Source organism: Acinonyx jubatus, chromosome B4 (assembly GCF_027475565.1).
Source record: "Acinonyx jubatus isolate Ajub_Pintada_27869175 chromosome B4, VMU_Ajub_asm_v1.0, whole genome shotgun sequence".
Taxonomy (NCBI): domain Eukaryota; kingdom Metazoa; phylum Chordata; class Mammalia; order Carnivora; family Felidae; genus Acinonyx; species Acinonyx jubatus.
The window spans coordinates 8090651-8105425 of NC_069387.1; the positions used below are offsets into that span (position 1 = coordinate 8090651).

General features: G+C 38.9%; 1 long non-coding RNA gene across 1 annotated transcript in view; it reads right to left on the minus strand.

Annotated features, from left to right (window-relative positions):
* Positions 1-489: 489 nt before the first annotated feature.
* LOC128316276 (uncharacterized) overlaps positions 490-14775 on the minus strand; it is a 185616-nt gene continuing 171330 nt past the window's right edge. The window contains exons 2-3 of the long non-coding RNA XR_008299901.1: positions 5420-5558; positions 490-1123 (exon numbers count right to left, since the gene is read on the minus strand). This is a non-coding gene — a long non-coding RNA (uncharacterized LOC128316276). The remainder of the gene's footprint in view (positions 1124-5419; positions 5559-14775) is intronic.

Below are 14775 nucleotides of genomic sequence, written 5' to 3' on the forward strand. Positions count from 1 at the left end.
AAACTCTTCACTGCCCCCAAACCAGGAAAACCCCAAACCCCAAAACACCAAAGCAGAAATTAAAGGTCGTAGGAGGTCCCACTAGACGACGGCAACATAAGGAGACCCTGAGCTCACCACCTTCCCCCAACACGTAACTCACAGCTGCATATGCGGCAACTTCCTCTGGAAACAAAACAAAACAAACAAAAACAACCCCCAAACTGCCTGGTGAGAGCCGAGCCCCTGGGAACGGAGCGGAAGGGAGAAGGCGCCCATGGAAGGAGACAGGAGAACCTGGGACACGGTGTCGCCAAACCCCTTCTCCGTGGGACTCACCGTCCTGGAGCTCAAAACCTGGGGCTGCCCCCTGAGCAACCCCACATCGGGCACCCCCGACTTCCAAGACCTGCGCCTGAGGCTCGAACCCCCTAAACACCTAGCTCTGAGAACCACTGGGGCTCCGGCGCCCAGCCCCACTGGCGGGAGGACTCACCTGGAGACGGTGGAGGCCACGGCAGGAGAGGCGGGTGCGGCTGTGGGGCCTCGGCCCGCGGGCAGGACATCGGATTCGTCCGCACCCGCCAGGGAGCCTGCTGGACGCTCCCCGAGGTGGAGGCCTAGCAGGTGCCACCTTCACGCTTCCCTGCTCCTTGCTCCTGGGGGCGCCAGGGTTCCTCCTCCGGTGTTGTTTCCTTTCCTTTTCTTCTTTCTTTCCTTATACACACGCCCGGTGGCAGGGGAGGGGGCTTAGGCTCGTGGGTCCCCAAGAGCTAGAGCCAACCCCAAAAGGGTTCTGAAACAGCCACCACGTCCGCCGGCACGACAAGAAGCAACAGACTCAGGAGCTCAGTCTTCCTGGGAAGGAGGCCTGTTTGCTTCCGATCGCAGCTGCAGCCTGTTGGAGAGGCTTCTGATTGAAGACGCGTCTAGGGGGCTGCCTGTAATCCGCTCCAGAGTCCCGGTGGGCGGGCGCTATCTTCCCCCGCTCTTCCCGCTGCCAGGCTGCAAGGTGCTACTACCTTCCGGAGGGGAGATTTACAAGCATCTGGTGTCCCCGGTCTTGGCAGCTCCTGCCCAGGGGATGCCCCTTGATCGCTGGGCTCTGGTGGCATGGGGCCTTGTGGTCCTGGGTCTCATGAGACTGTAAAGGGTGAAGAGATCCTTCTTAGCTGGCTACCACCCCAGGGCACACTGCACAGGCAGCAACCTGAGGCACACTCCCACTCCTTCTCTGAAAGAGGCCCATTTGTTTGTTCTAGAGCTTTGGCCTAAAGGACAGGCTTTAGGTTTGGCACACATCTAGAGGCCTAAACATTTCAAACTATATTACCAAGCTATAGTAATCAAAACAGTATGGTACTGGCATAAAGCAAACATAGATCTACGGGAAAGAATAGAGGGTCCAGAAATAAACCCACACGTATAAGGCCAATTTGTTTCTGACAAAGGAGGCGAGAATATATGATGGAGAAAAGACAGTCTCTTCAATAAATGGGATTGGGAAAATTGGGCAGCCACATGCAAAAGAATAAAATTGGACCTCTATGTTACACCATACACAAAAATTAACTCCAAATGGATTCAAGACTTGAACGTAAGGTGTGAAACCATAAACACGTAGAAGAAAACGTAGGTGGTAAGCTCCTTGACGTCTGTCTTGATGATGATTTTTTTGGATTTGACACCATAATCCAAGGTGACAAAAGCAAAAATAAACCAGGGGACTACATCAAACTAAAAAGTTACACAGCAAAGGAAACCATTCACTAAATGAAAAGACAAGTTACTGAATGGGAGAAAATATTTACAAATCATATATCTGATAAGGGGCTAATATCCCAAATACATAAAGAACTCCTACAATTCACTAGCAAAAACAACAACAGCAACAACAACAACAACAACAACAAAACCAATACAATTTAAAAATAGGGGAGAGGATCTGAATAGACATTCTTCTTTTCGAAGAAGACATACAGATGGTCAACAAACACATGACAGGAGACTCCTTATCACTAATCATCTGGGAAATGCAAAACCAACCTTGAAGAGCTGTTCATTCTAAGATAAAAGCCACCCCCACGGGGTATCAGTCACCAGCCTGTATGAAACTTCATATTTATCCCTGTCAGTTATTATCCATGTCTCATGCCTATATTATTCATGTTTTGCAAGCTAGTTTTACACTCAAAACGAATTAATACAGACTTGCTTTTACACTTTTAGGTCCAATTTACATATACACTCTCCTTTGTCATTTTCTTAAAGATAATGGTGAGAATAGTTTAAAAATTAAAATAAAGATTCCTCATATGAAAAATAAAATCTGAATAAACAGGCCAATTGAGAAACAGATTTGCACTTCTTTTTTCTTTTCTTTTTTTTTTTCCTCTTTTTTTGAAAAGTCCCTTGGACTCAATACTGATAAAATTTGAACTAAAAAATTAAGCATTTGGACAAATTTTATTTTTTTCCCATTGAACATGTATTTTTCTATGGAGAACATGCATTCAGTTCTTTTGTGTTTCACTGATTATACTGTAATAAGGTATCTGGTTGGGATGGTTACTTTATGCTAATGATGCCGATTAGAAATACCAAATCTTCAAAGCCCAAGGTTGTCTATCCAATATAGGATATATATAATGTCACTTTTTGAAAATTATGAAAGCCAGTGAGAAACTCATAGAAAGTTCCACAGCATGACATTTTAGTGCCATTATTCCTCATAGGAGTAATATTAAAATCATTTTCTATAAGAATTCTTGTCCCATAATAACAACAGAACTACCCTACAACCCAGCAATTGCCCTACTAGGTATTTATCCAAAGGATACAAAAAGGGGCACATGCCCCCCAGTGTTTATGGCAGCATTATAAACAATGGCCAAATTATGAAAACATCCCAAATGCCCATTGACTGCTGAATGGATAAAGAAGATGTGGTACATATAGATACAATGGAATACTACTCGGTGATGAAAAATAATGAAATCTTGCCATTTGCAACAACGTAGATGGAAGTAGAGTGTATCATGCTAAGTGAAATAAGTCAGTCACAGAAAGACAGATATCACATAGTTTCACTCGTGTGGGATTTGAGAAACACAACAGATGAGCTTAGGGGAAAGGAAGGAAAAATAAAATAAAAACACAGAGGGAGGCAAACCATAAGAGACTCTTAAGTACAGAGAACAAACTGAAGGTTGCTAGAGGGAAAGTGTGTTGGGGGATGGGTTAAATGGGTGATGGGCATTAAGGGGGGCGCTTCCTGGGGATGAGCACTGGGTGTCACATGTAAAAGATGAATCACTGTGTTCTACTCCAGAAACCAATACTACACTGTCTGTCAACTAACTTGAATTTAAATTACCAAAAAAAAAAAACCCCAAAACAACAACAACAAAAACCAGTGTTTAACTTTGACTCCTCCAATGTTTTCAGCACTTTGATAAGTGCTTTCCATGAATTAGCTCTTTTAAGCAGCAAACACAAGACAAAGTAACTTGGGATACTCTGTTATTGTTGTGTGTTTTTTTTAATGAAGGTACTAAGCTCTATACCACTGCCAACATTGATCTAGTAAGCTAGATCATTATTAATTTCTCACGTCACATTTCGCATTTTGTTAGCCATGAATTTGAAATTCCTAACAGACATAGAATTTTATTTCTCAAATATGATATGAATCATCTTTCCTATTTTAATAAAGGAACCTTACATGGATCATTGTGCTTGAGTTCAAGTCAATATCTATAGAGTGAAAAAAGAAATAGTGCAAAATGCATATTTTTGAGGAGTGTGGGCATTGGGTCTGGTTAAAGACAAGAATATCTTTCTTGTATGTTAATATAGGAGCACAGTGCCACTAGAACTAGAAACTACTTTGGTACATCATTTTATTAGTACTTTAGATATCAATTGTATTCTGTTCTCAATTTTTTTAAAACTAACCTGGTATAATGAAAACAATATTTGGTTGTGTTTTTCAATGTGTTCTGAATGTGACTCTCATTGGAGGCTGGCCAATATCCATGAGCCATGAGTACATACAAAAAAATAGCATCATCTCTCTACACATGAAGTATGGAGAAATTCCCCCAAGCATTTAATCTATTAACTTTAAGGGCTATGTTTGTCCTAAGAATGTTGATATGGAGCTTAAACATGAAGTCACGTTGATAGGAAGTATTCCCCGTTACATGGCTGTTAGTACTGCAGTGATAATTTGATTAGGAAATCAATCTGAAAGTGCCTATTTTGCCTTGCTTTGTCTGAAAATAGTTTCCACTCTTATTTTGTGCCAAAGACTAAATGAATATTTACGTGAAACATCTCTGTTTAAGAGTCCCTTGGTTACTTAGACACCCAATTTTGGAAAAGGGCTTATTTGCATTACAAATTATAACAATGAATGTGGTACTATAGTGTGATACCTAAGGGGTCTTTCTATCAGTTACTGTTGATGCCTGTCTCCGCTACTTAGCAGTTATGTGATCTTTGACAAGCTACCCAAATCCCTCAAATCTCTCTTTCCTTATCTGTAATGCAGGACTCAACAGAAGCAAATTCTTCAGATGTTGGGAATATTAAATGAAAATGTATATAAGGGATTTCAAGTAGCATTTGGTATATTGTAAATACTAAGAAAATTCTTTAAAGTTACCAACTAACTCCCCAAAGTATCTCAGTTTTCAAAGGCAGCATTCTAATAAAAATCCAGCACATGTTTTGCTTCCATATTTGAAAGGAGGTGGTTTCCATTATTTAAGACCAAAAAAAAAGGCAAATTTTCTCCTCACTCTTATATTCAGGAATTTAGAAAACAGAGACCTTTCTGGCTGAGAAATTAAGATCCATTTCAGTCAGACTGAAGTGGCCCTTGTTGAATGAGATGACCCCCAAATTGTCTGAGAGAGTGCTATCACACATTTCTTTCCCATGTGGGATAGTGAACTTTGTATGGCTGGGATGATGTCATATTTGCCTTTTTATTTCACGCAGAACCTATACCCAGTGTTTTTCACCAAATGGATACCCAATAAGTAACTCTAAAGCCCACTGCATTGCCCTAACCTCTTGATCAATCTTATGTAATCTTTAAGCTGGTTCATGTTTTATGCCTTCCATTCTCATATGGAAGACCTTAAGGTAGCAGCCCTTAGTCTACAAAGTCTACTCCTCTTCAGAACCAATTTTAGTGTCTCCAGAGTGAACAAAATATCCTGCATGGAAATATCTATCACTATCTCCTTAGAACAGAGTGGAGTAAACACTAGTGACTGGACATAGAATACAGAGCTTTGCTTTCCTTACGTGGGGGCATAAAAAAACTTAAATTGGAGAATCCTATTAAATAAGGACATATTTTATATATGCTAGGACTTCCATAATCAAGTACCTAGGGGGTCTCAAACAACAGACATTTATTTCTCACCATCTGGAGGCTGAAGTCCAAGATCAAGATGTGGACAGGGTTGTTTCTCCTGAGGTCTCTCTCCTTGGCTTATAGACGGCTATCTTCTCACTGAGTCTCCACATGGCATTTCCTCTGTGCTTGCCTGTGTCCCAGTGTCCTGTTATTATGAGGACACCCGTCATATTGGATTAAGGCCCATCCATATGACCTCCTTTTAACTTATTTACCTCTTCAAAGGCCTTATCTCCAAATATAGGCACAATCTGAGGTACTGGAAATACGGGTTTCACAGGACTTTGAGGGGAAGGATCATTCATCTAGAACACGATGCTACATAAAATTGCTGAGATATAGCACAGAAGCCACTGTACTATAGCAAACAGCCATTTGTAACACTCAAGAACATGCTCCCTTGTCCTGCACTGAGTCGCAGGTGGAACCTCGTTCTGCTTTTATCTTCAAGCCAGGTGCCCTGTCTCTTCATGTGTCAGTTGGTGTCATCTCTTCAACGCAATAGGAGGGTGAATGTTGGTGGCAGAGTACTGGAAGCTGTCGTCTGGGTGCATGAGGGTCATTTTGGTCGCAGTAACAGCAAGGACAAATCACATGGAATGGTCGAGAAAGTAAGAGAAGGGTTCACTCTGAAATGCAAAGAGTGTGAAAAAAGATTGGGTGAAGTACCGTGAGGGAGGTGTTGGTTGAGTCTAGAGAGACTGGAGAAGAGCAGACAATGCATGGCTTTATCTGAAGACCACTCAGAAGGCACAGGGGTTTTGAAGCAATGGAAGCAGAGTGATAGGACTCTCATTTTGTAAAGTTATGATTTATGAATAATCAGTCGTGTTAACGATTCTGCTTCTTTCAGTGAGATTTTCATACTTTACGTCATTACTTTGTTAACCTATTTCCGAACTGAATTCAATTTGTGAAAAGTGAAAAAATGACAAGTGTAACCAAGGTAAACATGAGATAAAGGCAGAATAGAGGAGAAGATGGTTCATTATCCTATGACAGGCCTATTTTCACAGAAACATAACTGACTTGATGAAATCAAGTGTCTGTCCAGTCAAAATACCCATTACTCCCTCTCTCCACATTTTTAACACGTTTTAATGATAACTGGTCAGATGACACACGAGGCAACAGTAGCAAGATCGTGGTTTAGGTCATTGGCATCAGCCTGTCAACGTTAAAATTAGCATAACAGAGCCTACAGGACATGTTGGCATTCGTTTATATTTGAATAGATAGATCCTTTAGTTGAGAACAGGTTGTATGACCCTCACAGCGATGGGAACATAGATATGACTTATTTATTAGACGTATCGATTCATTCAATGCTATTTTGCATCCGTATTGTGAGTTCTGTACCCGTTAAGTATAGTTACCTAGGACAAGCAATGAAAGAACTTCTCAACATATACATTCCACTCAGAAACACTATTTCTCAGAGTGTGTTCAGAGGAAACAAACCAATGACATTCTTCCCGAGAAAGGGATTCCAGCCACATAAGTTCAGAAACCACTCTATAATCTATTCCCATACTGAAGAGTTTCATCATAAGCATTAGCTATGAGTCGTGCTCCATCACAAAAGTCTGTTTAACTCTTTAAGATGTGTGCCACTGTTCCCATCTTTCCTTAGTGTTTGATCAAGCTTACATTTTCCAAATCAGATAGAAAGATAAATATAATTATATACGGCACGTATAGAGACACAGATATAAAAATAATAATTAGCCATTTAACATACCTATCTATCTATGTGATCTATACCTACCTATAATCCGTTTATCTTCATCTCCCGAATGTATTTTTCTTGGCATCTTTACAGATATTCATGAATCGTAGTGGTTGTTACCCTTCAGGATGAACATTCTTTCAAAAGATATGACTTGCAGTTTCCTTCTATCAAGCTAGCTGTTGAGTCTCATGTCTTTACTTATGTCAAAATGCCATCCCATTAATTGTCAGTCCTGTATATCAGCACTTCAGAGATCTGGATTATATTGAGTGGACATAAAAATGTCCCTTTCCCTGCATAGGTCATCATTTTTTTGCACCAAATACAATCACAGATGTAGAATAAAACTGTGATCTCTGGCTTTTTTTTTTTCCCATTGCAATTGTTGCAGATATTCAGAATCACAACTCGTGCTATTAATTTCAGCTGATATTTTCAACTCTCTTAACCCAGCACTTACATCCGACAGCTGTAAAGGCTTTCAGCCATAATAAATCTCTGCCTGACTTCCCAAAGCAAACAGTGTTGAGGAGAGTGATCCCTCCAATAACATTTTGTCAGCTCAAATCACCACCACAACATAAGTGATTCAGACAGTCTGAACTGACTCCAGGCTTCTCAACCTCCGGTCCTTATTTCCTATTTTCTTTTACTTATGACCTGTTCTTAATATTCCAAAGACTCGGAAAATGCTGTGTTCATTCCCCAAGACTGGCTGAGTGCCCATTTAACAAGGTTTTTCTTCTTTCTCTCTCTGAGAGGATTCTGCCTCCTGGCCTGCTTAATCTAGTCAGTCTGAAAACCAAGTTTATTCAACCAGGTCTGCTAATTGGGGGGTGGGGGTGGGGTGGGGTGGGGAGATGAGTAAACTGTAATCCTAGAAAACTAAAATTTTTGTGGTAAATTCTCTATCCTTGGAAACTAGTGGAAACAAAAGTAATTTTTGTCGATATGCTTAAAATTAATTCCAGAGATTGTGATGTCCATGCAGCATATCCCTCTCAATCGTGCGCACCATAAATAATGTGTTGAGTGAATTAATGAGCTTCCTGGAGTTGAGTTCCATGAACAGAAGCTAGGTCAAGTCATGTGAGCCTGGTAGAGAAGTGTATATGTTACCTAAACCCATGCTTTTCAAAGTAATGAAACAGCAAGGAGCGCAGAGGGTTTGAATCAGATCCATTTTCAAATCCTGGCTCTGCATTGTGACCATGGTTACATAGGCCTCCCGTTGCCTTCTCTGTAAACTAGGGGTATTATTACCTGCCTAATCAAATAAAACAGAGTTGGTTTTCTTTTTTATTGCTGCTAGCAATGTCTGCATTTTAACCCAGACTAAGCTATTGACTTGGGGCAAAGTGTTGCCCCAAAACAACAGGAAAATCTATAATTTTCCAAATAATTCAGCCACTGTAGATTTTTCCCAGGTTTAGTGAGATATAACTGACATATAACATTGTATTAGTTTAAGGTGTACTACATAATAATTTGATATTTCTCTCTCTCTCTCTCTATATATATATATATATGGAAATGGTCTGCACAGTGAGTTTAGTTAGAATGTATCACTTCACATAGTTGTAATTTTTTTTCTTTTGAAGAGAATGTTTAAGATTTACTCTCTTTGTAGATCTTTGAACAATTCTGGCTAAAAATGAGCACCTTTATCCTCCCAATTATAGGCTACTTTAGAAAAACATATTTTGGTATTTTTCATTGTTTTATTTAAATCAAATCACATGAGCATACGTATCGTTTTTATTACTCCAACACTTAAATAATTTCATTTATTAGATGCTTGCACATCATGGACACTAGTTTATTTGAATACTGGATAAGCACAAGGTAAATATTATTATAGGACTCTTTTACAAATAAGAATGTTAAATATCAGCCAGTTTAAGACTAATAACTATATAAGACAGAAAATGTTGAGGTAGGTTTTGTATCCAGATACAATCATTGGAAAAGTGTTTGTTTTTTTTTTTAAATTTTACTGTTATCCAACATTGATTTGGGAACAAAACTGAGGAATCATTTAAGGGCCTAGGATGCATATAATGAAATAACTAAGAGTCTGGGTCCTTGAGACTGAGTACCCGGATTCGAATTCCCAATTCTGTCCTTGCTAGCTTTACTCATAACACAGCTATTTAATCCCTCTGGCCTTTTAGTTCTTCCAACTATACATTACAGATAATGAATAATCAAAGGATTTTTATATGATTTAGTGAGCTACTACATTGCTCATTAACAACACTTGATACATAAAAAAATTGCTCCCAAACTACTGGTAGCATTTTTATTTTTAGCCAAAAAAACCAACCAAACAACAAACAGACACAACAATGACAACACGCGCGCACACACACACACACACACACACACACACACATCCTGAGCACTAGGAAGTTCAATGGATTTGCCTAAGGTCACACAATTAGTTCATGAGAGAGGCTGCATTTCACTTGGAACTTCAGAGCCATATTATTTTCATTAATACACATTGTTTACTACGAGCATCATACAAGGGATTAGAAAAGCAATGACAAGTGGAACACATGATGGTGTTCGATCTTATGGCCTCGTCTGAAAAAATATATAATTACATAAGCAAACGGTATCACATGTGCAGATGCTGGTACACTTAACTCACAGAGGGCAGTGGGGTACCTTGAGGACCTACCCCAAGGGCAGGGAAGGTTAATGACCAAAATGACCTCAAAGCAACAGCAAGACAAAGGGTGTCTAGCTTTAGGCCAAGTGGCAAGAACATACACAATTTCACTGTATCAAACCTACCGCTATTTTCAAATCTAGGCAACCATTAAATATCATGGATCCTCTGAAAAATGGAAAGCCTATGATAATTCTATAAATTCAATAATTTGAGTAAAATGATTACACAGCACATAGCTTTCTGAAAAATTTTTAAGGATTAATGACTGTTTATAGAATTCAAAGCAATGCCTTTTCAAACTCAGCCAGTCTAAGTGCAAAGCGTGATTAATAACCCTGTGAGGCTAAATGTTTGATGATACGGAGAAAAACAGTAAGTTGCTACTGTGGTACAAATGAACTTGGAATGTGGCAGAAAGGACATTGGAAAGAACTAGAAACACGCATTGTTACTTTCTTGGTTCCAGTCGTTGAAAATACACTTAAACCTTTTTGTTTGTTTAAGGAACAACTCTCTGTGTTCTCAAATAATTGAAAGTAAGCATCAACTTATTCTGGTTTTGGACATCTCAACTTCACTGAAACTTTAAAAAATATAATGGAGGTTGGGGGCCTTGGCATTCGCTAAGGGGAGAAAACTGTAAGGCTCAAGATAAGAGTTTTGCTGATAGACCAATCCAGACTTTCATCTCTCAGTAACTACAGTAGTTCCCTTTTAACATTGGGATCCTTTACTTGTGGACACACAGCCCATCAGACAAGGCAATAATTCTGTTAAAGATATCTCATTTGGTTTTTCAGAGTATTGAGAGTTAACAGTAGAATTTGTGTCAAATTCCACTTTGTAAATACACCAGGCAACTAGATAATTGAATCTGGTTTCCTTCCATTTATTCTCTGTATGTCAGTGAATACTAGTTCAGTGATTCCTTTCTTTCCCAGATTCATATGTCATATAGAATTTGATGTTGTTCTATGATGATTAAAAGAGTTTAGTTTTACCAAGTTAGAAAAAAAAAAAGGGGGACCGCCCAAGATGATTACATTAGAAATAAGGACTAAAATCTTTGCCCCAAGCAACACTTGCTTCACAGCACGCCACTGATGTTTGAGACTCCATTCCACTCCAAACAATTGTTATTACATTTACCTTATCCATTTCATAAATCCAGAATCAGACACTAAACTATATGCAGTGGAAAAGGGTCAAACATCTGAAACTTTATAAAAATTAACAACTCTTCATTTTTATCTCTGAAAAGTTTATCATGCCTTCAACAGGAAGTGTATGCTAAGAGATGTTTTAGCTTTTCCTAGTTTATTCCTCTGTTAATAAAATAACAATAGCAATACTGACATAATTAATACGTCTATAGCCCTTTTTATATACCAGACACTGTTCTAAGCACTTTGCATGGAACAATGCCATTATCCGCACACAGTCCAATGAGCTAGGTAGTCTTTTTATCCTTATTTTACAGTGAGGAAACTGAGGCACAAAGGTTTGATAAGTTGCCCATCAATATATTCCATAGCGAAACCCCAGGCTACCAACAGATCAGCTAATATGCCAGTACATTTTATACAAGAATTAGCCTGGGGCGGAATCCATTATGGGACCCATGGTTTTGATGGCCCAGTGAAACAGTGCCAATATATTATGTGAGTGTGACTTATAAACATGAGCTCACTTCCTTCGGCTCTTTGTTTACATATTGTCTTCTAAGGGAAGCTTTTCCTGACACCCTCTCTAAGATGACCCCCTCCCCAGCTTGCTTATTCTCTTCTCTGGTTTATTTTTGTCCAAAGCCTTTCCCACATAAGTACTGGATGTGTTTTCATATTTTTTAAAAATTATGTGTCTCTCTGCACTAGAATGCAAGCCCCATGAGAACAACATTCTTCAGCTCATGCCTCGCATAGTGCCTGGAAAAAAAGTAGATGTTCCCTAAGTGTGAGTGGAATAAAACAATAAATGAATATGTTGAATATGTTAGCGTCTTTCCTAATCTTATAAATACTATGGAGATTTTTGCCTCGATCTAGTCAGACTTTCATTATTTAACACTGCAAGATATTTTCTCTTTAGTGATAGTTCCTTACACATTACTAGGGAGCCTCCGAAGATAATTTAATTTATTTCTGTCATTGGATAAAGTTAAACTTTGGAAATGTTGTTCCTTGAACCTCTGGAGACTTTCTCTGCTAATCCTTTGGCAGGATCATGTTCCCTTGGTCAACTTTAACACCTACCCCTACTAATAACAAGGAAAAAGAGGAAGGAAAAAAAAAAGAATGTTGACCTGTGCCAAGTAGCCCTTTGTCTTGCGTGTATATATGTCAAAAGCTGCTTCTATCTCTATCATCTCTATCTATAACCATATCCATATCTGTATCAGCCTTTTATAATCAAACTACAGCACAACGTGTTTCCACTGTCAGATGGGTCCCGTGACTCAGGAAGGCTGAGGGTCCTGTCAGGAAGTTCCTGTTGGCTACTTAAGCAAACCATGGTGCCTTACAAGCCCTAAGAAAACCAGCGTTGACAAGTAAATTTTGCTCAGGGCAAAGAGAGTAAGTGAGTGAGAGCAGAGGTGAGCGCTGGGATAATGTCTTATAGACACGCTCAGAGAAAGAGTAAATTCAATAGCTATGCAGGTGATCAAAACAATTTAACAACCCAAGTACCTATGCTCAATACAGATTTAATGTTGTTGGTCAAATGTTTCTGAAAACACCACCAAAAATGTTACTTTTTCTCCTCCTCACCTCTTCATCCAAGAATTTTCTTTTCCTTTCCTATTTTTCTGCAGTTTATTTTACTATATAGATCTTTCCGTGAGGTTGTGATCACAGTTTAAAGAAAAATTTTTTTTTCCTGGAATACTTCTGACTTATGTTGGACTTCCCTAACCTAAGGAAGGGAGCACCCCTGACCAGCTCAGAGTTCAGAGGCCAGGTACTCATCTCCATTTCCCAGAAACTTCCTGGACAAAGTGTAAGAGTCTGGAGGGACAACATAGGCCTCAAAGAAAGATTATTTTTAAAAGGAACTGGAGTTCTTACTAAAGTCCATGTACCTCTCTCTTATGGAAGAACAGAAGAAAGGAGAGAGAGGGAGAGGGAGAGGGAGAGAGAGAGAGGAGAGAGAGAGTTAGAGAGAGAAACCATCTCCTAAGGTGGTAGAAATTGGTCAAATAGTGCGTTATGACTTTGACATATATATACGCACAAGACAAAGGGCTACCATTATAACCAATCTTCTTGTTTTCTTTTTCAATGATTTCAGTGTGTCACCAAGAATCCTAGCCTGTATCTTCCAGATGAAAAATTTCAGCCATCCTCACTCCTATATTTCCATCCTTCAGCCTTCTACCTTTGAGACCTGTTCTAGGCCCCATTTGCAATATTAGCCCAGCTTTATGATTCCTTCTTCTTTGCCCCTGCCAACATTTCCTTTATTCAGAAAAATGTGAATAACCTGTCAAACCATTGTACAGCATCCTCTCCTTCTAGGGCCCTCCATTTCTTTTCTCTTATCCAATCCTTAATAATCTCCAGTCTCTGTCTTTTCCCATCACTGCTCCTAGATTAGCCTTCCCTTCTTGGCTGTCTGCACCTATAGATCATGGTTACTTTCAGTAAGGCCCCAGTAATACTTTTGTGAATGGCTCTCAAAGTTTTCCTTTTATGTAAGTTCTCTTCTGAGGGAGGCTGTGAGCTTTCAGGAGGCAAGGACCATATATGCCCTTTACGTGTCTCTCAAAATGTCTCCTACAGCTTGGAGCATGGAGAGAGTTCTTTGTGGATGATTTTGGAATAGTCTCAACCATGTACGTAAATATTGTAAGAGATATGTTAGTCTTTAGTCTTCATTTCTATATTTTCGTATTTCAAAACCATGTTTTGCTAGCTGAAATCATTTATATTCTATTTACTTCTCTAGAAGTTGTAGTAGCTCGAGTTCCTTCATCTCTCCATTTGTGGACAGGCCTAGAGAACACTAATCTGGGTCATAGCAAACCAATTTTATGGGAACTACAAGAAGCACCTCATAGTCTCTAAATGCATTAATTTCCTGTCTCTGATTCAGCTCAATGGAGATACCTTTAAAATAATATCAATGTCCTCTCTATTGTCTGATATTCAACTCCTAGGTAATTTTCCTCTAATCTAAACTTATCCTGTCATTTACTCTCCTCCTTTATCATGTCACCTCTTCTTTCATTCTTCCTTTTTCTCTTTTCTCACTTCCCATCTTTGATTTTTCAATTCCTACTTATTCTTTTCTCCCTCCTCAAGGTTTTCCCTTCGCGAAGCACCATGCAATTCAATTTTCCCAAGCGATACAACATGTAGACCTCCCCTATCACGTGAATTAATTCATGGATTCATACTAGCTTTCTCCCAAATAAAGTCAGCTTAATTCTGAAAATGACCTACAGGGCTAACAACCTTTAGAATTGGGGGGATATTCTAACAAAGTAGATGTTTCTATGGAGAAATTTTCCTATAATTTATAATGATGAGAAAACATCACTTTAAAATACATGTACTAAAGATTTATCTACTGAAATATTTGTTACATACCTATCACATGTGTTTTACTGTATAATAAAAAGTGTTTAATACATGTTCAGTGGGATAGAACTGAACTAAAGCTATTTTTTGATGTTAATCTTGAAACTATCTTATTTGTGAACTTTCATTCAATGACCAGTAAGTAGCCAAATTAAAATCCTTTTCCCCCCACATTTTTCTTCAACATTCCATACTTAACATTTATATTAATGAATGAATATTACCTCTAGTAAAAACACATAACAAAATTTATCATCTTAAGTGGTGCATAACATAAAAAATACGTAATATAAAATTTATCATTTTTAAGTGTCGAATTAAGTAGTGTTAGTGTTAGCTATGCTCACATTGTGCAACAGAACTCTAGAAC